The sequence below is a fragment of the Erinaceus europaeus genome, chromosome 5 (genome assembly GCF_950295315.1).
Source record: "Erinaceus europaeus chromosome 5, mEriEur2.1, whole genome shotgun sequence".
Lineage (NCBI taxonomy): Eukaryota > Metazoa > Chordata > Mammalia > Eulipotyphla > Erinaceidae > Erinaceus > Erinaceus europaeus.
Window position 1 is genome coordinate 88,716,091 of NC_080166.1, and position 27,388 is coordinate 88,743,478.

General features: G+C 40.8%; 1 protein-coding gene and 1 pseudogene across 7 annotated transcripts in view; both read left to right on the top strand.

Moving 5' to 3' along the window:
• The window catches only part of LIN7A (lin-7 homolog A, crumbs cell polarity complex component), a 194,428-nt gene that overhangs the window by 72,240 nt on the left and 94,800 nt on the right, over window positions 1-27,388 (top strand). The gene's annotated exons all lie outside the window — the stretch shown is intronic.
• On the top strand, window positions 5,575-5,674 carry LOC132538774 (U2 spliceosomal RNA; annotated as a pseudogene).

Genomic DNA, 27,388 nt, shown 5'->3' on the forward strand with positions numbered 1-27,388 from the left:
TATTTGGAGGACTGACACACACACACTCAGGATTGCCTCATGCACTAAGAATGCAGACCCTAATAACATAATCACTGTAAACACCTTTCCTAGATCAGTCATCAAATGACACTTTAGCATTTTCTAAGGTAGTAGAGCTAAAGATTAAGAAAAACAACCAAGCAAATACTTCTTACTTTATTTCATTGCCTTTCTATTGGCAATATATTCTCTTAATTAAAAAAAAACCAAAAACCTTTGACCCCATTCTAGCAATCCATTAAGGCTGGTTCTGGTGAATTTTTAGATATTTCTAGAATGTAATTTCATTTGTGCATAATACTTACAAATGTTATAATCTGTTGTTTTTCTTGATTGATTTTATGACTGTTATATTGAATTTCTGGGAAAAATCATGATGCATTTTTGCATAGAAAAAAAATACACTATAACTTTTCTAGTAGCCTAATATAAGGTCTCCCACAGTCTTTTACTGTTATCTGTTTTAAAATATATTATGCTAAATTAAAAAAAAAAAAAGAGAACAACCAAGTCCAAATGGAATCCCTTATTCTGTGACTATGAGGCTAGTAGGATTGAGGACAAATATTCTAGATAACCCCTCCTTAGCAATTTGATAATCTGACTTCCCTACCCTCCTTAAAACTAGCAGTGGGGGGGGGGGGCAGATGATGGCACATCTGGTTGAGAGCACATGTCACAGTACACAGGGACCTAGATTCGAGCTCCCCAGTCCCCACCTGCAAGGGGAAGACTTCATGAGTGGTGAAGCAGGGCTTCTCTTTCTACACAAAATGTTTGTAATATTGTGCTTTAGACATGAATAGAGTGATGTGGATTCATGTAAAACTAGGACCACACGTAGAATCGTAGAATTGTCTCCAGAATAGCACTGCCTTCAGTAGAATTAACCAAAATGTATCTGACATGTTGGTGAAAACCTTTTTTTTTTTTTTTTGCTTCATACTGAATTTGACTTAAGGTGGCAAATGAAAAAGGAAAAAAAAAAGGCTTGGTGACTCTTCCATTTTCTCTGAGTTGATTTGAATTGCTAAATGTGATAGAATACAAAAGGCAGACTTTGTTATGTGAATCTCAAGTCAAGAAAGCGGATTTCTGGGCATACTGAAAATTCATAAGACAGATGACTTTTTTTTTCTTTTTCTTTTTAACTTTACAGAGAAAATATTCAGCTTGAAAAAAGAAGTGAAAATTTACCCAAGGATATACTTTCCTCAACATATTTTTCTTTAAAAAAAGACCATAAATGAGCGAAGCTTGATCAAGTCCTATACTCTAGAAATGTTTGATTGGTCCGCTGGCTGCTCTGAACCAAGAAGGATAAAATAAAATAAAATAAAATAAAATAACATAGCATAGTACCTCTGTTCACTTAATGTGATCTGCTTCTGAACTCTGACATTTTGCAGAGAATTTAAAGGCAGTTATGGTAAAGGACAACAGCTGTATCTCCCCCACTTGGCATTCGGCCATGTTTTCACTGTGATTGCTTCAGGGAAGCACTGATTTTCATCTGTCGTGGGAATGCTGACATCTGTGGTGTATGTTATATGCCCCATGGATATTTTCAAAGGCTGCATTGTTCCAATGGTGAAATCTTTCTTTGTTGAGCACAGCTCCTGACAGAGGGAGAATGTCTGTCTGCATACAGAGGCACTTACGCAGTTTCCATCTGGAATATCCAGATGTATACAGCTGTTGAGGAAAGCAGAGGTTGCAGTATTCATGGAGACTTATGACCTACAACATCAGCAGAGATTAGTGTCAAAGGCTCTGACAATTATCCTGAAAGATGTTTTGTCTACTCCATTTAAAAAATAAAAAAGTGTTGGAATAATTTCGCAGTCATAACCTGGGACTGTTATTCCCAAGTTTTTATTTGGGAAGGGAGTTACAAAGTGTTCTTTCCACTCTCAGAAAGTCTCTTGGCTTGTCAGAGGCTGTATTCCATGCACTTGAGTGGGTCTGAAGTCTTAACTCTACTGATTGAGTGAAATTAAAAGTTTGCTGAGTCTTTACATAGATTGACATGTCAGCCCTTGCTGGGCACAGTGAGGCTTTTTGTAGATCCAAGATCATAGGAAGAATGAGGTTTTGATGCCAGACTTGTTGGAAACACTTGCCTGTCTTGGAGGATGAGATTAGAGTTTTCACCCTGTGACCTCTCCGGTGCTGACAGCGGGAAAGGGAGTTGAAAATGAAATAGTTTATTTTTAGGGAAGAGCTACAACTGGAAAGGCTGCAGAGATGGTTCAAAGGTTATTTCTGCTTGGGTGATTTCGAGTTTTGAGACAGAGCAGGTTCAGATCTTTCCTTGCTGGTATAGGTGTATTGTTGCTGGTACCCTTTCCCAAAATAACTATATTATTATTATTATTATTATTATTACTATTACTACTACTATCATTATTATTTTGCTTCCAGGATTATTGCGGGGGCTCGGTGCTGGCACCACTGCTCCTGGTGGGTGATTTACTGAATAGAGACAGAGAGAAACTGAGAGGGGGTGGAGATAGAAGGAGAGAGTCAGAGAGACACCTACAAACCTGCTTTACCATTCATGAAGCGTCCCTCCCTGCAGATGAGGAGCAGGGCTCGAACCTGGGTCTTTTGCACAAGTCCTCGTGCATAATAGCATGTGTGCTTAACTGTGTGCACCACCTACCTCCCACCCCAAAGAAAATACTTTATTTGATTTGAACTTGAAGGTCTGGGCGGGACATCAACTTGAAGTGTCTCCAAAGTGTTTTGATACAAGTCTCTCCTCTGATAGGTTCAAGCCCCTGGGCCCCCTCTGCAGGAGAGATGTTCATGAGCAGTGAAGCTGGGCTGCAGGTGTCTCTCCCTCTCTATCTGCCCCTTCCTTCTCAAATTCTCTCTAGTCCTTCAAATAAAATAAATACAAGGGGGGCCAGGTGGTGGTGCAGCTGGTGAAGTGCACACATTACAGTGCAAAAGGACCCAGGTTCAAGCCCCTGGTCTTAACAGGCAGGGGGAAAGCTTTGTGAGTGGTGAAGCAAGGCTGCAGGTGTCTCTGTCTCTTTCCCTTTTGATCTATTCCTTCCTCTCTCAATTTCTCTCTGTCTCTATCTAATAAATTAATTAGAAAAAAGAAAATTTAGTTTAAGGGGCTGGGTGGTGGCACACCTGGTTGAGCACACATATTACAGTGCACAAGGACCCAGGTTCGAGCCCCCAGTCCCGACCTGCAGGGGGAAAGCTTTGCAAGTGGTAAAGCAGTGCTGCATGTATCTCTCTGTCTCTCTCTCTGTGTCTATCTCCCCTTCTCTCAATTTCTGGCTGTCACTATCCAATAAATAAAGATAATAATTAAAAAAAATTAGTTAAAAAACTAAATAAGGGGGTCGGGCAGTAGGGCAGCGGGTTAAAATGCACATGGCTCGAAGCACAAGGACCAGAGTTAGGATCCCTGTTCGAGCACCTGGCTCCCCACCTGCAGGTGGTCACTTCACAGGTGGTGAAGCAGGTCTGCAGGTGTCTTTCTCTTCCCCTCTCTGTCATCCCCTCCTCTCTCCATTTCTCTCTGTCCTATCCAACAATGATAGCATCAATGAGGACAACAATAATTTTTTTTTAAAAAAAAAAGGGCAACAAAAGGGAAAACAAATAAATAAATATATTTTTTAAAACTAAATAAATGAGGATGGGGGGGATAGCATCATGGTCATGCAAAAAGACTTTCGTGCCTAAGGCACCCAAGGTCCTAGGTTCAGTCTCCAGCACCACCACTATAAGGTGGAGCTAAAGAGTGCTCTTGTTGGGGGGGGGGGGGGAATAAATAAATTTAAATAAATACCAGGCACATATTCTTCTGTACTAGGCAAAACAACTTGTCAGCCAAGAAATGATGAGGCTGTGACATATTCAAGAACATGTGAGTTTTGGGTGGACCTGGAGAAGCTGGTGGGGTTGACTCAGGTCACATGATGAAGTCTTATGAGTTGGAATCCCCTACATCAAACCTTTGGGTGAATTGGTTCTTAAATCCACTTGTCTTCTTATGACTGGTTGGCAAAGTTTTCCAGATGGAAGCAACTTCAGTGTTTGTTCCTTTGTTTGCAGTAATCAACTATATGGATTCTGTTTCTCTCCGAGTCAGTGATTAGTAGAAAATGGGAAATTATTGAGTCAGGGTGAACTAAACTGTTTCCACAATATTCTCTTTTTTAAAAAATTTATTTTATTTTTATTTTTTTTAACCAGAACACTGCTCAGCTCTGGATTATGGTGGTGCTGGGGATTGAACCTGGGACCTCAGAGCCTCAGACTTGAAAGGCTTTTGTATAACCATTATGCTGTCTCCCCAGCCCCCAATATTCTCAATATAGCAGTTAAAGACAAGATGAAGACTTTTTTGGTCTAAAGCAAATTCCACAAAAATGTCAAATGCAAGTACATAAAAGTAAAGCAAGAACACCCATCCCCATGAGTAGATGTCTCTTAGGATAGCAATAAGCTTCACAAAACTTCCCAAACCAACAACGGTATCTTCTCCTACCCCAGTCTCTGCAAACAGGGACCGTTCTAGAAAAAGTGATTTAGTTATCAGTTGGAAGACTGTCTTGTTGACCTCTCCTTCTGAGTTCTTTGCGATTCTATAAATTTAGAAAGAGCCAGTAATACTTGCTTCTCTTCGTGTAGATTGCAAGGCTCATGTAAGACAGAATGTGTCTGGGGAACTGGAAGTGGAGCACAGGAAACACACTATGAGGCATCTAAACTGGTAAAACAGTAATGCAGATTAGCATAATAGCTGCTCTTTGTGGAAAATCTTAGGCACAGCAAATTACAAAAACAATATTTGCATTCCACTCACTGGAAAGAGAATGAAAAAAAGAAATACAGTTTAGTTATTGCTTTCAAGCATATGTAAACCTAATCCAATGGTGTTTGATAAAGGTCTTCCAAAGACTCACTTTAGCAAAGAAAAAGATGAAGTCTAAAGATCATAGTTTACTAGCTAATTAATATACTCTAGTATCACAGGTTTATTATTTATCATTCTACAAATATCAGTGGTTAATTATTAGCTAACCAGTACCCCAGTTTACTTTTTTCAATATATATAAGGATTTTTTGGCATTTTAAAATTTATTATTATTATTTTTTACATTTTTCTTGGGAGTATGAGTGGTTTACAGTAAAAACAGTTGTTTGTACATGGGTAAAACTTCTCAGTTTTCTGCAAAGCACTTTAACCCCCAGGTTAGGTCATCCTTCACCATCATGCACCAGGACCTGAAAGCCACTCCTCACACCCCCAGAGCCCATTACTTTGGTGCAATGCACCAACGGAAAGGGAATTTTTTTTTAGTGCAAGAAAACTTTATTAACATAAATGCAAAAATTCTTTGAAATTTAAAGCAAATTCTGCAACATGTGAAAGAAAGCTATTGATGGAAAGTGAGATGTTTCCCAAGAGTTCAAGACTAGCTCAATATAATAATTAATGCAATGACTCAAATGACTGGAATAAAAGAAACATGAGCATCATCAAAACATGCAGAAAAATAATTTTATTAAATCCTGCCAATCGCTTCTCGGCCTTTTGGCTAAGATCAAGTGTAGTAAATCTTGCCCCATTAATAATTTTTTAAACTTTCAGAAAATTAAAACTGAAAGAGCACCTTCTCAAATAGATCAAACTCACCTCTGAAAACACCCAGAGAGAGGGACATTGTATGAAAGAATGGAAAATACAAGTCTTAGAGTAGGAGAAAACATTTTCAGATCACATATTTGATAAATAACTGTCATTCAGATTACACTTGTAACAATCCAATAAGATAACAAACAACTCAATTACAAAGACAGAAAAAGATTTGAGTAGAGACTCTACTAAGGAAGACATGAAAAATATGGCTAATAAAAGCACATGAAAAAATAGTCAAAGGGTACAAGCTTCCAGTAAGAAGGTGAATAGTTCTAAGGTCTAAGGCACAATATTTAATTAACGGAATTAGAGTTAATAATAGTATATTCTGGAGGCCAGGCAGTGACTCAGTGGGTTAAGAGCACATGGTGCAAAGTGGAAGGACCAATGTAAGGATTCAAGTTCAAACCCCCAATCCACACCTGCTGACACTCATGTGGAGTGGCTCCAACCAGGGAGTAAGCCTCCGACCCTCCCTCACTGGCTCAAGAGACCACATGACTCAGAAAGGAGGCATCGGGGAATATTCTGGTACGAACATTCATTTATTTGGAGAAGGCACATTTGGAGAAGGAACATTCATTTATTTGGAGAAGCTCCTCCCAGCTAACATTCAGGGGAGCAGGTAAGCTACACCACTTGCCTCTCCCTAAATGTCAGATGATTCGGAGCAGATAGTGGGTAGTGGGTCAGGAAGTCTCTGGAGTGGCTGCTCCCTTGGGAGGGGCATGTGGCTGGAGGAGGTAGGGATAGGATGGGGCCAGGTGAGGGACAAGGAAGGGGAGGAGAAGGAGTTTTTATACTGAGTTAAACAAAGAACATTTTTCACATATGTCAGAAATTACAGGTTTCTTAAAGGTCAGCTTGCCCCTATGGTAGGGGGCTGCTATGACAAGAATTGATGAGATACATAAAGGTCAAAACGATTAGTCTCCATGATGCAGGCAAGTTAATTACATTTGAGAGAAGCATAGGGGTTAAACCAGTAAGGTGAGGTAGAGAAAAGAAAAACAAAACTTGATGTAAATCGCAGATATCAAAGAGAACAAGGAAATAGAATTTGGGGTTTTCATTGCCTAGTGTTGGGGAGGTGTATGATAGAGTGTGTTCTCCTTTATGATCAAAAGGTGAAATGGATGTGTGAACTTTGAGTGAATCCTAAAGCAGGCAGCCATTTGGCCTGCTGCTAGCAGGGGAAACTTAAGTGTGAGAGGCTTATAGGCTTTCTGTGAGCTTGAGAGACTAACAAGGAGAAGCTGAGTCTGGGAGACTTTGCCTTCTTGGCTCATCTCTATAAGGAGAGAGGCTAACAAGTGGGGTGTCTTTCCAGACCTCCATCTAAGGATGGGAGAGCTCCCCTAAGCTCTACCAAACTCTCACATAGTCCCACACACACCTGCAGGGAGGTTGCTTCATGGGTGGTTGCTTCATGGAGGTTGCTTCTATCTCCCCCTCTGTCTTCCCCTCCTCTCTTGATTTCTCTCTGTCCTATCCATTATACTTCTATTTCTCTGGTCTTCTCCAAAGGGGGGGGGCACATTTTTAAGAATGTGCAGAATCAGCATATCAGTTTCTAATAGCAAAAGCAGGAATCATCGCAGACGTTAGTTTTATGAATGGGTGATTGATCTTCAAGATATCTGAACACATTCTCACAAGCAACCTATAATGGTGCTGAAGGCTGTTAGTATTACTGTTGGATAAATACTGAGCCTGAGCCTTTCTGTTTGCTGTTAAGAATGATAAAATAAATAGCACATACTTCTAGCAGTGTGCATTTATATGCACTTGCACAGTACTTCACAATGATGGAGTCTGCAGAGGAGTTGTACGCTGTCAGTCAGACAAGTGAACATTCTGTCTTCTGTTGAGACCAGAGGGTTGAAAACTACAACTTCTATGGTTGGTTCCATAGATGACATTTTTTTTTCCAATTAACAAAATCTTTTTTTTTTCTTCAGTATTTTGAGCATATGCGGAGACAAGTCAATTTGTACAAACCACTTAAAATGGATGGTTTAAGTTTCAAATCAGCGTTTAAATTTATTAGTGATTTAATAATATTTAACAAGATTGTGAGATAACCGGGGTACAATTCCACACAGTTCCCACAACCAGAGTTCCCTGCCGCATCCCCTCCATTGGAATCTTCCCTATTCTTTATCCCTCTGGGAGTATGGACCCAAATTCTTTATGGGGTGCAGAAGGTGGGAGTTCTGGCTGCTATAATTGCTTTTCCATTGGACATGGGTGTTGGCAGGTGGATCCATACCTCCAACCTGTTTCTATCTTGCTCTAGTTGGGCAGGGCTCTGGAGAGGGGAGGTTCCAGGACACATTGGTGAGGTCGTCTACCCAGGGAAGTCAGGATGGTGTCATGGTAGTATCTGTAACTTGGCAGCTGAGAGGTGGTGAGATACAGAGCAGCATTTGTGACCTCTTGCTATCACACTAACTACTGTTTACACATAGCATTGAGGTATCACTTACAAATCACTAGCAGTTATTAAATTCCTTTCTTCTTACCTTCTTTCCTTCCTTCCTCTCTCCTTACCTCCACACCCTTTCACCTCTTTTTCATTGGTGTTGTTGACACTGGTGTGTCACCAGTGCTGTTGAAAGCTGACTTTTTCAAATAGAGACAGAGGCAGAGAGACACAGAAGGATGCCACAGCACAAAAGCTTCCTTTAGCTTTACAGAGGCAAGACTTGGACCCAAGTAGAGTGGGTGACAACCAACCTTCCTGCTCTTCTTCACTCCTCCCTGCTTCCTTCCCTCCTTCCCTCCTTCCTTCCTTCCTTATACAGAATTTAGGACTGAAAACTAATTGATACATGTTGATATCATCATCCTATGTTCTTTCTTTCTCCCTTTCTTTCTTTCTTTCTTACCAGAATATTGCTCAACTCTGGCTTATGGTGGTGCAGGGGATTGAACCTGGGCTTTGGAGCCTCAGGCATGAGAGTCTGCTTAACCATTATGCTATCTGTCTGCCTCCACCCCTCCATCCCTTCCTTCCTCCCTCCCTTCCTTCCTTCCTTCCTTTTTTTTCTTTCTTATATGCCGGGATAGCCTGAGGGTACTTCTTCCCGAGCTAGTGCTCTCTGGGTTGGAGAGAACTCAACTGGAGCCGATCTAGGCTGCTGTGTGGGAGAGGGATCAGGAACTCGTGCTGCACTAACTTCTGCAGGAGATACACTCTGGAACTCTCGGAGCCGGAAAGCAATTTCCAAGTGTCTTTAATCAGAAAAGCAGCTGTTTTTATACTCTCCAAGTAGGGTGGAAACAGGATGTGATATAGAGAGGGTGGAGAGAAAAGTGACTGGTGAAAATCAGGGTGTGACAAAGAAGGGATCAGGGTGTGACAAGGAGGGGGCGGAACAGGCGAGAATCCTATCACTGAACCACCAATGCCCTGGAGTGCTTTATGTAAAAGTGATTTATGTAAATAGACCAAAGCTTTGGATCAGTAAATCCCTATATAGGCATATGGTTAAGCAGAAGCCAGGGGGAGGTGGCATACTACCCAACATCTCCCCCTTTCTTTTTAACTATTTGCCATAGTATCAGGAGTGCGGGGCACTTTGTGAGGCAGGGAGACTGATAAGAGGCACACCTTTTTTGGGGTTCTACTGTCCCTCCTTGCTCAACCTCTCCGTGGAGAGAGAGACTAACAGGATTGACACACCCCTCAGGCTCAAGCCCTTCCAAGCTCAACCATATCCTCACAATTCCCCAACATCTTCCTCTTACTTAATGGCCATATATAACTGGGTCAATGTCTGTAAAAGGCTTCATCTCTGTCAGGGGAATAGCAGTGTAGGGGTGAACGGAAACCTGTTGGGAAGAAAGCAGAATGATAGTGTGTAAGTGTCTTCAAAAAGAACTAGCACAAGACAGGGAGGGATAAGTAAGAGTAGCAAGAGACAGAGTGAGCCTGATGGGTGGAGGAGTGGGGGCCTGATAAGCCAAGGGGCTAGAGGGGTGATCTGGCATTGCAAAATCCCGAGTCAGCTGGCGGTAAGTTCTATGAACTGCTACAGTCATTCTTCAAGAAGTCTAGCAGTATAAAAGGAGTGTCCAGCAATAAATGCCACACGTCTATCTTGATGGAGGAGGATGGCCACTGGAACTTTTCTTCTCTGTAGAGAGTGACCTGGAACCGCCAAAACATGGTGGGCGAAACAGAAGCAGGAAGAGCAGACACCGATGGTTGAGAGAAAGGCAGTAGGAAAGTCTTGTCCTTTGGAGTCTGTGAATCAGGTTCTCCAGATCGTGTCAGGTCACATCATGGGTTTCGGGGGATGACTGTAATTGTGGGTGATGTCAGAGGTCAGGGGTCCAAGATGGATTTCTGGGGATTCTATATGAGCAGATGCTTCTTTATGCGAAGGCTTGTCATAGCTGTAGTCAATTACTTATGAAAAAACTTTGTAACAAATTAGAAGTTTACTACAATTGATAACTCAATGATTATAATTGGTTTAGGTATCTTTATAATTTCGTGTAAAGGTCATCTTACGTGACCTCATGTAGCAGTCTTTATATAGCAAAGTTTTCATACCAAATTTAAGTCACATATATTGATTCTTAACTATTTTTACATTGGGTTTTTAAGCAAACTCAGGTTACTAGAGTTAACACATTTTAGTGACTTTTTTTTTTGGTACATTTACAATATCGGATTGATGCCAAATTTGTTGTGGATTAATTTCCACAAGATAGCTTACAGGACATTTTTGGGGGCCCTCCAAAAATGTCCTGTATAGAGACTTTGTATTTTAACTTAGGAGATGATGAATTGTCACATTGAATATTTAGAGTTTTACCTTAAACACTCAGTTACTTAAATGAATTGATTCTACCTCTTCTCGTAAAAATGTAGCTTCGAAGTTACAATTTAACTGTTAAGTTAATGTTTACCAAACTTGAAACGCGCATATTAAACATATAGTTTATAACACACAGGAGAAGAAAAACTTGTAAATAAGATATATCATTTCAAATGTGAATTTAGATCTACCGTCATAGTTGAACCATCTTTACTCACACAGTTTAAGACTAAACATTTCATATTGATATCAAGACTTAAAAAAAAAATCAAAAGGGGGAATGAACAATTTTTGGACTGTTTCTGGATGTCTCCAGAAACCATGGCTGCGTCCAGCCGTTTTATATAAAGTCAGTTAACTTTCAGAGTACTCTGAGCACAATGGGTCATACAAAAATTTTGGTCACTCAACTCACTCAATTTTTTTTTTTTTTTACTCACTCACTCACAAAACACAACTGGCCAGTCATAGCATAAGACATTCATTTGGGGGGGGGGGGAAGAGTTCTGTGAATCAGATTTTTTTTTTTTTTTGATTCTGCCATGCTGTATTATGGATCCTGGGGTGCATCCTGTAGCCAGTCCTCTTGCAGCCAGTCTTCTTGCAGTGTTTCTTGTTCTTCAGGGATATCAGCGCCATCATGTGGGTATTGCCGAACATGGCGGGCAGGAACTCAAACAGGCTTGGAGTAATTTTGTGGAAAAATACATGCGAAACCCCTCCCCATAGTCAACAGGGGGTCAGGTACTTTCCAAATTTTATCAAGTGGGTCTTTCCATTTGACTTTAATAGCTGGGAGGGTGGAGAGAAAAGTGACTGGTGAAAATCAGGGTGTGACAAAGAAGGGATCAGGGTGTGACAAGGAGGGGGCGGAACAGGCGAGAATCCTATCACTGAACCACCAATGCCCTGGAGTGCTTTATGTAAAAGTGATTTATGTAAATAGACCAAAGCTTTGGATCAGTAAATCCCTATATAGGCATATGGTTAAGCAGAAGCCAGGGGGAGGTGGCATACTACCCAACATTATATACATTCTTTCAAAAATACATGAAAACATTTACCAACTGGACGTGATAAAATAGCATGTCCTTGCAGTCATAACTTTCATCTGCTGCATCACTAAACTGCAGAATGTCTTCCTACAATTACTGACCATGTGTATTTATTTTTCTGTGCAGTATCTGTTTGTGTATTTTTCTACAGGTTTATGATGAAATAGTTAAATATATATTCTTATTACTGCTCTCTTCTAGTCAGTGATATAATGACTAGAATCTCCTACTGTATAACTTTTCTCTCTTGACAATTCTTAATTTTAAATATTCACTTTTAAATAATGTTTTTGCTACTTCCACTTAATGAATATGTCTGGGAGGTATTAATCTATATCTATCGTATACTAACAATACATATTTTTACTGTAGCTAGATATCCTACTAAAATTGATTTTTGTTTTCAGAGAGAAAAGCCTTTTTAAATATTTTATTTATTAACACAAGACAGAAAGAGAAAGAGGGGCAAAAACAGAGTATCACTCTGGCATATGGGATGCCAGGAATTGAACTCAGGACCTCGTGCTTCCAAGTTCACACTAGTCAATGTGCCCCTTCCCAGGCTGGAAGACAAGCTTTCACTGAAGCAAAACGGGTGGAGACAGAGGAAGAGCCCTGAGTTTTGTCTGTGTGTCGCAAAACTCTTTTTTATATAGTAAATAAAGGTCTGCTTTTGTCTTCTACCTGCAAGGGCAACTATTTTCAGTTCTATTTAATGAATAATCCATAATTTTCTCCCTGATAGATCACATTAATAAATGTTTTAATCAAGATTTATTTATTGGATAGAGATACATATACAGAAATGTTTTTGGATTTTCCAGTTAATTAGTGAACATCTTTATCCCTTTAGAAATTTGGGGCCAGGTGGTGGCACACCTGGTTGAGTACATACGTTGCCATGTGGAAGGACTTGGGTTTAAACCCCCTCCCTGGTCCCCACCTGTAGGGAGAAAGCTTTATAAGTGGTGAAGCAGGGTTGCAGATCTCTCTCTCTCTCTCTCTCTCTCTCTCTCTAGCTCTCTCTTTTCAGTCCCTCTAGATTTCTGGCTGTCTCTACCCAATAAATAAATAAAGATAATAAAAAAATCTTCCACTTATCTCATCTGGGAGAGTCATAGCAAAGTAAAAAAGGGGAAGGGTCCATGCAGTATGAACTAAGGTAGGTGATCTTAGCTTTCATTTCATTAGGTTTGCAAGGTAGGTGTGTGTGTGTGTGTGTGTGTGTGTGTGTGTGTGTGTGTGTGTGTGTGTGTTTGTTTGATAAAGGTAAGACATTGTGTGTGTGATCAACACACAATGATCATTATGTTTCATAAACTAGAGATTATGTTACCTTCCACTCTGTTCTTAGCATCTGAGTTGTAATAGGGAAAAAAAGCATAGAGCATATCATATAAATCCAGATGTTATCAAAAAAGTTTTATTTATTTATTTTTAATTTACTATTATTACTGTTATTTAGCTTTCTATCTATTGTTAGATAGAGACAGAAAAAAATTGAGAAGGGAGGGATGATAGAGAGGGAGAGAAACAGAGAGACACCTGCAGCCCTGCTTCACCACTCGTGAAGCTTTCCCCCTACAGGTGGGGACCAAGGGCTTGAACCAGATCCTTGAGCATTGTAACATGTGCACTCAACCAGGTGTGCCACTGCCTGGTTGCCGTGCATTTGATTTTTATTAGTCTTGAATATCAAATGAGATTCTGAACTCCTATAAGTCCTTGAAAAATTATCTGTAATTAGGACCAACATTTTACTTAAAAAAATTTCAACCTTGAAAAACAGATTAAAAGTATAAAAAAAAATGTAAAGATTCTTTAGCTGCTCACATACACTGATATTAATGTGGAAATCTATAACATGATGGTATTCCTGGAATAATTATACAGGTATTGAATGTGACATAAAATTTAGCAACATAAGTATGGAATGTGTTAAAAAACAAAAAACAAAAACAAACAAACAAAAAACACCAAATCATACAAGTGTTGGCCTCTGAGAAGTTAGAAACTTCCTTGTAAATTGGGACATTACACCTGCAAAATTGCAGGCATTTCTTCCAGAAATAAGTGTGCATGTGTATGTTTATTTTTCTTTGAGGAGGGGTTTGTTCTGAAACTTATTCAACTGACATCTTGGTCTATTACAACCTCTAAATTTCATTTCATTTTTATGCCATTTTTAAATAGTGATTTAATATTGATTTAGAAAATTACAAAATAACAGGGATACAACTCCTCACCGGTCCCACCACCCACCACCAAAGTTCTGTGTCCCCCAACCCCTCCACTGGAAGCTACAGCAGTTCTCCCAAGGCTGCAGATATGGGTTAACTGTTATTTCTACAATTATCTGTCTTTATGTGTATATTTTTGCCCCCCCCCCTTTAAGATCCATATTCTCTTCCTTTCCAAGTCACACACCTATTACTACTTCCAAATGTCCCTCCCTTTTCCCTCTTCTCTCTCTGGATCCTGATAGAGTTGGAGTTCATTTCTACCCCCTCTGGGAGTATGGACCAAAATCCTTTATGGGGTGCAGAAGATGGGAGTTTTAGCTTTTGTAATTGCTTCTTGGCTGGACATGAGTGTTGGCAGGTAGATTCACATCTCCAGCCTGTTTCTATCTTTCCCTAGTGGGTCAGGGCTCTGGGGAGGTGGGGTTCCAGGACGCGTTAGTTAGTTAGGTCGTCTACCCGGGGAAGTCAGGATGGCGTCATGGTAGCATATGCAACTTGGTGACTGCAACCTCTAAATTTTATAAGGTAGAAAATAAGGTCTACTATATTTAAGTGTTGCTTCAAGCTAAACCTTTTTTACTTTATGGGGGGGGGGGGTTAATGGGTTACAATACAGCTGTTGACATTTGAGTACAATTTCTCCTCTCCCCATGACAGGTGTCTGCAGACATCCTCTCCTGCAGGTAGGTTCTTCCCCACCATCCTGCAGCAGGGCCCCAAGCTCCCACTCCACTCCCTTCCCTTCCTCTTTTTCTCCAGGGTCCTTTGCTTCAGTTCAGTTCACCAACCTAATTCAAGCCTTTATTTGTGTTTTCTCTTTCTGATTTTTTTTTCTCTTAAGTTTCACCTATGAGTAAGATGAAGCGTTCATCAGTTAGTCCAGGAAGTCAAGTCTCTTCAGCCCTAGTCCAGTTCTATTTCACTTTGAAAGCAGAGGAATGATACGTACATAGCTCCTTCTTGGTAAAGAGAAGTATTGAAAAACCACAGATTTCTCATTTTTGTGACTATTATTTACTATTTAAAATTTTGTCTTCTGGTTCTTTTTTTTTTTTTGCCTCATTGAGCACAAAACATTGTATTGTAATAATATATTTCTCTTGCATTTGTTATCCAGATTTCCAAGAGGCATTGTAAAGAGGGTCAGTTACTAATCATTGCATACCTGGCATTACATCACCAAAGCAATGATGATTTTTCTAGAAAAACTGCAGCTCTTTCTGGATTCCTGGTATTTAGTTTAGTTCTTCTTTTTGGAATGATAATGATTTACAATGTTGTATACATTTCCAGAATACAATGTCACACCCTCTCACCTCAGCAAATGTATGTATCATCTGCTCCGACCACTGAAAGTGGAATAGTTTAGTTCTTTGAAGTTCAAACTAGCAAATCTGCTTCAGGGCCAACTGCAAATATTCGTGCCTATTAAAATTGCCCAGAGTTGTTGTTGTCCTCCTCCTCCTCTTCTTCCCCATCATCATTATCACCTCCTTCTTCTTCTTCTTCTTCTTCTTCTTCTTCTCCTCCTCCTCCTCCTCCTCCTCCTCCTCCTCCTCCTCCTCCTCCTCCTTCTCCTCCTCCTCCTTCTCCTCCTCCTTCTCCTCCTCCTTCTCCTCCTCCTTCTCCTCCTTCTCCTCCTTCTCCTCCTTCTCCTTCTTCTCCTTCTCCTCCTTCTCCTCCTTCTCCTCTTTCTCCTTCTCCTTCTCCTTCTTCTCCTCCTCCTCCTTCTCCTCCTCCTCCTTCTTCATTTTATTAGTGATTTAACAATAATAGGCAATATTGTAGGATAATAGGGGTACCATTCCACACAGTTCTCACTACCAGAGTTCTCTGTCCCATCCCCTCCATTGGAAGCTTCCCTATTCTTTATCCCTCTGGGAGTATGGACCATAATTCTTTATGGGGAGCAGAATGTGGCAGATGTGGCTTCTGTAATTGCTTCTCTGCTGGACACAGGTGTTGGTAGGTGGATCCATACCCCCAGCCTGTTTCTGTCTTTCCCTCTTTCCCTAGTGGGGCAGGGCTCTGGGGAGAGGAGGTTTCAGGACACATTGGTGAGGTCATCTGCCCTGGGAAGTCAGGTTGGCATCATGGTAGCATCTGCAACTTGGTGGCTAAAAAGCATTGAGATGTAAAACAGGACAAATTGCTTAATAATCAGGAACCTAAAGGTAAGAATAAAGTAGATGATATTTGGGGTCTCCATTTTGGAAAAAAACTAGGAAGTCTATTTTAGTATATTCCAAGGGGCCAATGACCTTACTAATTTTTTTCTTTTTGCCTGAGGCAGACAACTAACATGCAGGTGGGCATGGGGAGATGGTGTCCTGTAGAGGCCTTCAGAAGGGTCCACGATGCTGTTCCTGATGGAGATGATCAGTGACAGTGGCGAGAGGGATCTCTCAGAGGTTGAGGCCCATCATGTCTGTGTGGGAATCCCAGGATTCTCTGTCTAGGTTCCCAGGTGATGGGGTGGCCTGGTAGTGACCAAAAGGACCATCATTAAAGTATGCCAGTCTCTTGCCCTTATCCATCTTTTGTAGTCCTTACTTTGACAAAGTTAGCTTTGGAATGATTGAGGGAAGTGAAATAGAAAGTAGATGAGGAGAGTATCTAGGTCTAAGTAGAAACTGTTTGATTAAGGACTTTATGGTGTCTTTTTTAGGTCTTTCTACTTGCTTGCTGCACTTACTGAGTCACTGCAGACTATTGTGTACTTTTACTTTAAGGTATATATTTTACCCTAACTTATGAATACATGTGCATGCGTGCTTTGTAGTTGCCACCAGAGTTAATGCTGGGTCTCAGTGCGTGCACCATGAATCCACTACTCCTAGTGACTCTGTCTGTCTGTCTGTCTGTCTGTCTATCATTTATCTATCATCTATCTCATTATGGTAGTAACAGAATAGAGCAAGAAAGGGAAATCCGTGTTTCCCCACAGGTGAGGCAGTAACTACTTCTGAGCCCAAGACAGACACTAACTAACCACAGGGCATTGAGAGAATTGAGGTTCCTAGATAGTAGCTAACTAAACTGTGTCCTTCTAAGCAAGCTAAAGAAAAGTATGTGTTCCCTGCAGATATGGCAAAGATTTGACAGAGATTTTTTTATAATTTAAATTTCAGTGACAGTTCAAAGTCAAAGAAACCAAATAAATAAGGTTGGAAAAAAAATTGTGGTTTGGGAAAGTGTGAAGATACCCTATAGTTTCCATAAAACTTCCAAATAACAAACCTTTTCAAAGCTTGGGAAAAATCCCAAGAGAGGACACACATGAATTAATTACTGTGGTTGAGGAGTTTGTATTCATGAGTGGGATTCAAATCACACAGCTGGTATTTCATGCAAAGTACCTTGTAAGCATAGCAATTTCTCAAATAGTAGCTTGAAGGACAAGAGACATTTAGAATACTCATTTGCCTTAATTAATTTTAGCACAGCAGAGAGAGGCATTTTCAAAATCTCCTTGTCTTTGGGACTGGATGTCATAGAATCACTGACTCATATTTGATACACAGATTTTCATCTTAGAAAAGATAAGCTTGTGTAATACAGACTCCATTTAAATATCAGTTCAATCATTGTGATATTAAAAAAATAAAAGGAAGTGTGTTTACTGTTGCTTTACATATATATGGCTTTGTAAAGTTTTTGTTGCCAAGTGCAAAGGCAGATTGAAATGTCCACACACTTGAAAACACAACCATATAAATATATTGATTTCCCCCCATTTAAATTTCTGTATAGTGAAAATCATACCCTGTGAAGCCTTAGCTTGAGAAAAACCTCAGGACATCTAGTCTCTCCATTTGTTTTACTTAACTGCTTAGAATGCTCTTATGAGAAAAGGATCATATTGACTATGTCATTAAACTTCATAAAAGTATTTCTACTGTGTGAGAGAGAAAATGATAAAATTCATCTGATTGAATTCTCAGTGTTCATTTATTCCAAGTTCCCAGAGTTTTCTTTACAGTTTTTATTTGTTATTAATAGGTTATGAAACTGTAAGATAAAAACGTCTAGTTCCACACCACACCCACCACCAAAGTTCTGTGTCCTCACCTTCCCAAAGAGAACCACCAAACTTCTTACAAGTCTTAAATAAGAGTTTGCTTGCTTCTGTTTTTTTTTTGGCAAGTTCATGTAAATCAGATTTCTAGATCTCTAGATTCCTAACATGAGTGAAACCATCTGGTGGTTGTGGTAGCTGTGTTTTATCTCTTTACTTCTTTTGCTAAGCAGAATCACCTCGAGTTCTATCCATTTTGTCCCAAAGGACAGAATATCATCTTTTTGATTGCAGAGTAGTATTCCATGGAATCTGTATATCCCATAACTTCTTTTTTTGATTTAGCATTATTTTATTTATTTATCTATTGGATAGAGACACATCCAGTGTGAAGAGAGAGAGAGACACAGAGAGAGAGAAACCTGCAGCCCTGCTTCATCACTTGTGAAGCTTTTTCTCCTGCCTTAACTCATATATATATATATTTTTTTTTTAATTTTTTATTTATAAAAAGGAAACACTGACACTGACAAAACCATTACAACTCCACACAATTCCCAGCACTAGAACTCCATATCCCATACCCTCCCCTGATAGCTTTCCTATTCTTTATCCCTCTGGGATCATGGACCCAGGGTCATTATGGGGTGCAGAAGGTGGAAGGTCTGGCTTCTGTAATTGCTTTCCTGCTGAACATGGGCATTGTCAGGTCAATCCATACTCCCAGCCTGTCTCTCTCTTTCTGTAGTGGGGTAGGGGTCTAGGGAAGCAGGCTCCAGGACACATGATGGGGTCATCTGCCTAGGGAAGTCCGGTTGGCATCATGTTAGCCATGGTGCTGAAAAAGAGTTAACATATAAAGCCAAACAAATTATTTACTAATCATGAACCTAAAGGATAGAATATTGCAGATGAGGATTTGGGGATCTCCATTTTTTAGATAGCTAGTAGGCCTATTTTAGTTATATTCCAAAGGCCTGTGACTATACTAGTTTTTATTTATTTTTTTCTGAGCCTGATATCTGGTATGCAGGCGGACTTCTTTAGCCACTCATCTGATGATGGGCATCTAGGCTGCTCCCACTCTCTGGCTGTTGTGAATAACACAGCTATGCAAGCAAAAAAAAAAAAAAAAAAAAAAAGACGAGGGGCCAGGCAGTGACCCTGTTAAGCACACACATCACCAAAGCACAAGGACCTAGGTTCAAGCCCCTCCTCCCACCTGCAGGGGGAAAGCTTCACAAGTGGTGGAGCAGAGCTGCAGGTGTCTCTCTCTGTATCTGTCCCTCTCTATCTCTCCCTCTCCTCTCAATTTCTTTCTGTCCTGCCAAATAAAATGGGGGGAAGACCATAAAAATGGCTGTCAGGAGTAGTGGATTCATAGTGCTGGCACCAAGCCCCAGCAATAACCCTGGTGGCAATTTAAAAAAAAAGATGAAATTTCATATATCTTCTCAAGAGTACCAAGAGCACTGCATTCATTAATGTTGATGGCCATCCTGATTTTGAATATCTACATATATATGTGTATGTGTGTGTATATATATATCACTGACAAAAACCATAGGATAAGAGGGGTACAACTCCACACAGTTCTCACCACCAGAACTCCATATCTCCTCCCCTCCCCTGATAGCTTTCCTGTACTTATCTCTCTGGGAGTATAGACCCAAGGTCATTGTGGAATGCAGAAAGGTGGAAGGTCTGGCTTCTGTAATTCCTTCCCCAATGAACATTGACAGGTGGATCCATACTCCCAGCCTGCCTCTCTCTTTCTCTTTCCCTAGTGGGGTGGGGTTCTGGGGAATCAGAGCTCCAGGACACATTGGTGGGGTTGTCTGTCCAGGGAAGTCTGGCTGGCATTATGCTAGCATCTAGAACCTGGTGGCTAAAAAGAGAGTTGATATATAAAGTTGGTTTGGTTTTTAATGGAGGGACTTACTGTTTCCCCGTGCAGTCATTGTCATGAGTATAACTTCATTGAGCATCAGGCCCACAAAGGTTTCTCCCACCCTTCACCATGGATTTGAATCTTTATTGTTAATCATTGCCTGGCAGCAGATGGCTGTGCTTTGAAATGCGGTTTTTACTTACATACAGAGAGGCACTAGGTTAACTCTTCCTGAGACTAGACTTGCCATCACTTCACTTACAGTTTGAAGGGGCAGTACACTACCCTGAAACTCCAAGAGAAACTTCAGTGGAGGGGTGAGTATGTGCCCCCAGAACTTGTAGCCAGCAAACTCCCAGTCCCTAATGCCCATGTCCTCCTGGCCTTGGACTTTCGTGTTGATGACTCCCTATCCTTTCAATCACGTTCTTTCCACACATGCCACAGTTCATAAAAAAAATGGAATACAGGGTCCGGATTCTGGAATACCCACCTGAGTACACACATGGCCATGCAGAAGGACCCCAGTTCAGGCCTTTGGTCCCCACCTACAGGGGGAAAGCTTCATGAGTGGTGGAGCAGGACTGTAGGTGTCTCTCCTCTCTCCCTGCCTCCTCTCTCCCTCCCCTCAGTTTCTCTCAGTCCTGTCAAATAGAAAGGGAAACATGGCTACCAGGAGCAGTAGATTTATCAGGCAGGCCCCACTGAGTAGGACTCCATACCTGACCAACCAAACAGTCCATCTAAATGGTTTTGGTTGAGTAGGAGAGACAGTTGTATTCAGGTATCCGCAGTTGACTCTTTACTGAGAACTGACCAAATTCAGAATAAAGGGTTTATTTCCCTACGATGAAGAAACAGACATGTTGACTACCAATCTGAGTTCCCAGAAAGTCTTCGCTCCTGCTTCAAAGACTTCTGCACATGAGCCTCTGAAGCTTTCACATCTAGGGAGGGAGCTAGAGATGAAGGCAGATTACCTGGAATGCTGTACAGCAGGGGCCTGAAACCCAAGGCTGCCATAGTGGTTCTTGCAAGCATTTGTGACATTATGCAGACTTGGTCATTTTCCTGTAGCATCAAATGGACAGCAGCAGGTGAGGTGTTTGCCACCAGGGAGCAAGCAGTCTCACCTCTACGATTTCCTCAAAGGTTCACAGCTGATGAGAGAAGCAGCCTGGAGTCAGGTACTGGCTTCCCTAGTCCTCTCCCTGTCACACAGGCTGGACCCCTGGTTCATTAAAATTGAGCCGTAGTTGTGCATCTGGACAAGTAACATTTCTTTCTCTCTCTCTCTCTTTTTCTCTCTCTCTTTTTAATTTATTTATTTTGTTTTTTTATTTAAGAAAGGAGACATTAACAAAACCATAGGATAGGAGGGGTACAACTCCACACAATTCCTGCCACCTGATCTCCATATCCGATCCCCTCCCCTGATAGCTTTCCCATTCTCTATCCCTCTAATTTAATTTTTTTTCTTTCTGCTTCCAGAGTTATTGCTGGGGCTTCGTGCCTGCACTACAAATCCACTACTTCTGGATGCCTTTGTTTTTTATATTTTGGATAGGACAGAGAGAAATGGAGAGAGGAGGAGGAGACAAAGATGGGGAGAGAAAGATAGACACCTGCAGACCTGCTTCACTGCTTGTGAGGCAAGCCCCCTGCAGGTGGGGAGCTGGGGGCTCAAACCAAAATCCTTGCATTTTGTACTATGTGCACTTAGCCTGGTGTGCTACTGCCTGGCCCCATTTCTTTCTTCTTTCCTTCCTTCCTTTTCTTTCTTTCTTTCTTTCTTTCTTTCTTTCTTTCTTCCTTTATTTTCGGCCCCATTTCTACTTCTTTCTCCTTTCTTCTTCTTCTCCTCCTTCTCCTTCTCTTCCTCCTCCTCCTCCTCCTTCTCCTTCTCCTTTTTCTACTCTCTCTCTTCCTCTCTCTCTTTCTCTCTCTCTCTGTTTTTTATACTTTTATTAGGCACATATTTATTTACAATACATAGTTGGTAAATAGAAACAAATTATTAGTGATTTAATAATGACTAACAAGATTTTGTAAGATAACAGGGGTACAATTCCCACCACCAGAGTTCTGTGTCCCATCCCCTCTATTGGAAGCTTCCCTATTTTTTATACCTCTCTGAGAGTATGGACCCAAATTCTTTATGGGGAGCAGAAGGGAGGAGTTCTGGCTTCTGGAATTGCTTTTCCACTGGACATGGGTGTTGGCAGGTGGATCCATCCCCCCAGCCTGTTTCTATCTTTCCTTAGTGGGACAGAGCTCTGGGGAGGTGCGGTTACAGGACACATTGATGAGGTCGTCTGCCCAGGGAAGTCAGGATGGCATCATTGTAGCATCTGGAACCTGGTGGCTGAAAGGCAGTAAGATAGAAAGTAGGACAAACCCACCTGCATGTTAGCTATTAGGCTCAGGCAGAAATTACTGAAGTCATGGGCTGCTTGGAATATACCTAAAATAGACTTCCTAGCTTTTTCCCACATGAAGACCCTTCATTCCATCTGCTCTATTTTTACTTTTAGATTCCTGATTTTTAAGCAATTAGCTTTTCTGATCCCTCTCATCAAGGGCTAGTCAAATGAGTTATCAACCTCTTGCTTTTTTTTTTTTTTTTTTTTTGAGAAGTTCCTGGGAACTTTGACCTCCGTTCTAGCCCCCAAGACAAACACTAGGCACCTGTGCATAGAGGCAGAGCTGCTGTCAGTCTTTCCCCTCTTCCCAGCGGGGCTGGTAGCTCTTTATTCTTGGGTTTGCAAACACTGATGTGTCAAGAGAACTTTGTGAATGCTCACCTTTGTAGATGGCAGATGACCTCCGGTAATTTCAGCTACACTCTCGTGGGAGGCAACTTCAACATTCCAGGGGAGAAAAGCTCCCAAGGTGCAGCTGAGTTGCTGACCGTGTCCATCACTTCACTATGGGAGGCCGGAGATCACTGCTTCCAACTTCTGCTCTGTCCCACCATCAGTGCCATAGCACTTCAGGGACACATATTTTCCTGTGGAGTGTAGACTAGAACTATACTTCAAGGGAAACTGAACCAACAACATAGGAAATGGGTAATAGAAAGAATATATGCAGCAGAGAAAAAACACCTTGTACACATTGCAAAGTGAGCAAAGTGTAGATTCAAAAGACCTGGATTGACTGTAAGACCTCACTTCCAAGGAAGCATGTGTGGAGGTTGTGTTCATTTCCAGTGCGTCTTGCCCTTGGTCCTAGGACCTTGATGGTAACTCATATGTGAAGCATGATGCTTGTATAAAGAGAAATGCTCCACTTCAATTATCAGTAAAGAAATGCAAATCAAAACTCCACTGAGATCCCATCTCACAGCTGAGAGAATGGCCTCCATCAACACACCAGGAAAGGACAGGTGCTGGAGAGGCTATGGGGACAAGGGAACTCTGCTCCACTGCTGGTGGGAATGCAAACTGGGGCAGCCCCTGTGGAGACTGTGTGAAGAATCCTTAAACAAATAGAAGTGGAATCACCTTATGACCCAGCAATCACACTCTTAGACATTTATCCAGTGGACACTCAAACACTAATTAGAAAGGACATATGCAGCCCTGTGTTCACAGCTGCATTATTCACAACACCCAGAGAGTGGAAGCAGCCTACATGCCCATCATCAGGTGATTGGCTAAAGAAGTTCTGTGATATAGCCGCCATGGAATACTACTCTGCAATCAAAAAGATGAGATTATGTCCCAAGGGGAGCTGGAGGTGATGATGCTTAGTGAAATTAGTAAAAAGATGAAAGACAACTACCAGATGGTTTCAGTCATGTGTGGAATCTAGAAATCTGATTTACTTGAACTTCTCAAAAACAAACAAACAAACAAAAAACAAACAAAACAGACACAAGTAAACTAAGATTTATAAGAACTCTAGTGGTTACCTTTGGGTGGTGGGAGTGTGAGGATATGGAACTTTGGTGGTGAGTGTGGTGTGGAAGTGTATATTGTAATTGTATAATCTTATAACTATTAACAACAAAGGAAATGAAGGAAAACGAGCAACATAAGAAACAATATGCACAGAAGTTTCCTATAAGAGGACAGTGCGCTGTGAGGTGGAACATGATGAAAAGAAAGGGCACTGATATTCCATGTTTCCTACCAGACAGCTTCCCTCTCCTCCTCTCTAACCAGCAATATGACTCTATTCCGACACACACCCCCTTCTTTCTCTCCACTGTCCCCAGATCAGCTTGGGGAGGGTTGTCCCTCGCTGCAGCTAGAAAGTTAAAAATCTGCTGGGTTAATTTAAATCAGGTGCCAGCATCTCATTTCCTTTCTCAGTGCTTAGTTCAGTAGAATAGGAACCCTGATATTAACTGTGGCAGAACTAGAAGTCCAATGGTGAATTCCTGAGAAAGGTATCATGGATATCAAAAAAAGAAACCTGGAAAAAACCAAACACACCCATCCAAAATGATCTGTGTATGCCTATGTTCATAGCAGCACAATTTGTAATAGCGAAAACCTGGAAGCAACCCAGGTGTCCAACAACAGATGAGTGGCTGAGCAAGCTGTGGTCTAGATACATAATGGAATACTACTCAGCTGTTAAAAACGGTGACTTCACCTTCTCTACCTCATCTTGGATGGAGCTTGAAGGAATCATGTTAAGTGAGATCAGCCAGAATGACAAGAATGAATATGAGATGATTTCACTCATAGATGGAAGTTGAGAAATAAGAACAGAAGGGAAAACAAAGCAGAACTTGGACTGGAGTTGGTGTATTGCACCAAAGTAAAGGACTCTGGGGGGGTATGGGGAGCGTTCGGGTCCTGGAACATGATGGCAGATGCGGAACTAGTGGGGAGGGGTTAGACTTTATGTGGAAAACTGAGAAATATTACCAACAATTGTATTCTACTGTTAACTATAAACCATTAATCCCCCAATAAAGAAAAAACAAAGAGTTACATGCTATAAAAAGAGAAGAGAGAGGAAGGAAGGAAGGAAGGAAGGAAGGATGGATGGATGGATGGATGGAGGGAAGGAAACCTGGAAGCAGATAGGTTCCTCTCAACTGGACACTGTCCTTCTAGATGTAAGTTCTGGAACAGTGACAGTCTTTGGGAGGACTGCAAGGAGGGTCAGTCTTCAAGACAAAACTATGTGTGTCGAGCATTCCAAAGTAGAGATGAGATTAACCCCCTGCACTGATTCTGTAGATTTCTGTTCCTATTGACATTCTTCTTCTTAGCCACTCCTGGTATTTGAACCAGAAGTTTTCACTCCTGGCTGAGATGAAAGTCAGCTGGAGAGCTTTTAAAACTCCCTGTGCTCTGCTGCCGCCCAGTTGCAGATTTGATCCAGATATCTGTGTATTTTAAAAACCCCAGGGAATTCCATCACACAGCAACATGTGTGAGCCATCTGGTCAGAGCCGTTTTTAATTGTCTTTTGTCTTTTCCATCTGAGTGCTTCCTAGCAAGAGCAACAGAATTCACTAAAAAAATAAAAAGTAGTAAAAAAAAATAAACCAAAATAATTATTTTATGTGAGTAGATACAATAAATAAGAAAACAAAAACTATATTAAAGAATTTACTAAGGAATTAGAAAAATAGGTTTTTTAATTTTTTTCTTTATTGGGGAATTAATGGTTTACAGTCAACAGTAAATACATTGGTACATGTGTCACATTTCTCAGTTTTCCGCATAACAAGCACTAACCCATCAACTTACATAGTTTCAAAAGGAGCATTAAGTCAGCTACTTAACAATCTAATCAAATCTTATTCAAATGTAACCCAGTGTCTACTACTCTTCATAGAGTAGTCTTACTAATTATTTTATTTCCTGAAGCTCCGTACTTATTTAATAATCAGATACTACGTGAAATAATTACAAGTGAGGGAATCTACCCATCTTTATTAAATTTCATCTTTAAAGACTATGTCTACATAATATAAATAAATATTGGTTAGCATTATAGAATCAAGAAGTAAGATTCACTATTTTCTCTTTCTGTCTCTGTTTCTGTCAGTCTCTCTCTTTCTCTCTCTCTCTCTCTCACACACACACACATATACAACTTTTGTTAATCTATGGTGAATCCTGGATAAAGTGTTTCTGACATCTTACCTTCTTATAGTATTGAATTTAGAACTTAACATTTCACATGAAGACTTAAGCAACAGACTTAATCCACAGAGAATCTTGACAGAAACTCCATGACTCAACCAATTTGTAATAGAAATTGGGATATGGATCCATCTGCCAACACCCATGTCCAGGGGAGAAGCAATTACAGAAGCCAGAACTCGAACCTTCTGCACCCCAAAAATAATTTTGATCTATGCTCCCATTTTAGGGGAAGTGATAGGGGAAAGATGACCAGAGAGCTCTGAACTCCCAACTCCATCAGGACCTGGAGAGAGAAGAGAGAAAAAGGAGGGATATTTGGATGTAGTAATAGGTGTATGTGTGACTTAGAAAGGAAGATAAGATGGGCCCCCTAATAAAAGAGCAAATATGTACAAATATAGACAGATAGTTGTAGAAATAATAGGTAACCCATATTTGCAGCCTTAGGAAAATTGCTGTAGCTTCAGTGGACGGATTTGGGATACAGAACTCTGATGGTGAGGACGGTATGGAATTATACCTTTCCTTTATAATTTTGTAAATCAATATTAAATAACTAATAAAAGAAAAAGAAATAGAAATCTTTCTCTTCTCTAGGAAGCTGTATTTTCTCTTACTTTGAGCAGAGGAAATTCTCGTCACCTACCCCTTGTGGGCAGAGCTCAGAGAACACTATCTCTACAGTCGTCTCCCATGTGAGAGTCCCAGGGAAGACATGTGTTCCTCTCCTCGTACTTTGGTAAAACACTCTGCAGCAGACTCAGGCTCTCAATGAGACCCTCGGGGTCACCTTGCAGCTCCACAGTGGGTATTTTGAGTAACAACCCCAATAACGTTTGTAATCTTACTCTATCATGATCTAAAATGACAGTTGCCAGAGAACTTCCAATTCTTGTCATGATGTTCCTAACATTGCTTATCTTTCATCATTCCAGACTGGCCAGTCATTGGTCTGGGGTCTTAGTTGCTTACTTGTGTAAGATAATAGAAGCTATTCATGAATAAAAGACATTTCCTAAGCTAGGCATCCTTAGTCTAGTCAGACAACAGGATAAGCTATTCAGCTTGAAAAACAGGCCTAGGATATTGGCATGTGAGTGATCTCAGCATGCCATTGGTCCTGTTGGTGGGGGATTTCCAGAGATCTTATTTGATTAACAAAATAGGGTATATTGATTTTGAAACTATAGATGTTGAAGCAGGCATAGAGTCAGGATGGTGATTCCACCTGATGAATGATGCTGAGAATTATCTCAAGTATAAAAATGAAAGGGCAACATGACAGGTATAGTGAGTGGCAGAGAGAGAGATTGGCAGCCTTTACCTCGTGGAAGCAAAGTATTATTGAAGCATTTCTATCTGATTAAAACTTCTTGATCTTTTCTTCCCATTTTGAAGCTTAGATTTTTATAAGGTCTGATTCACTTTTTCTAGTCTCTTTTTCATTATTTCACTGGGAGTTAGTAGTGAGCAGTGTAGGTGTGGACTGGGTATACCATGGGTATGATTTCTCATCTCCCCGTGCAATAAGTATT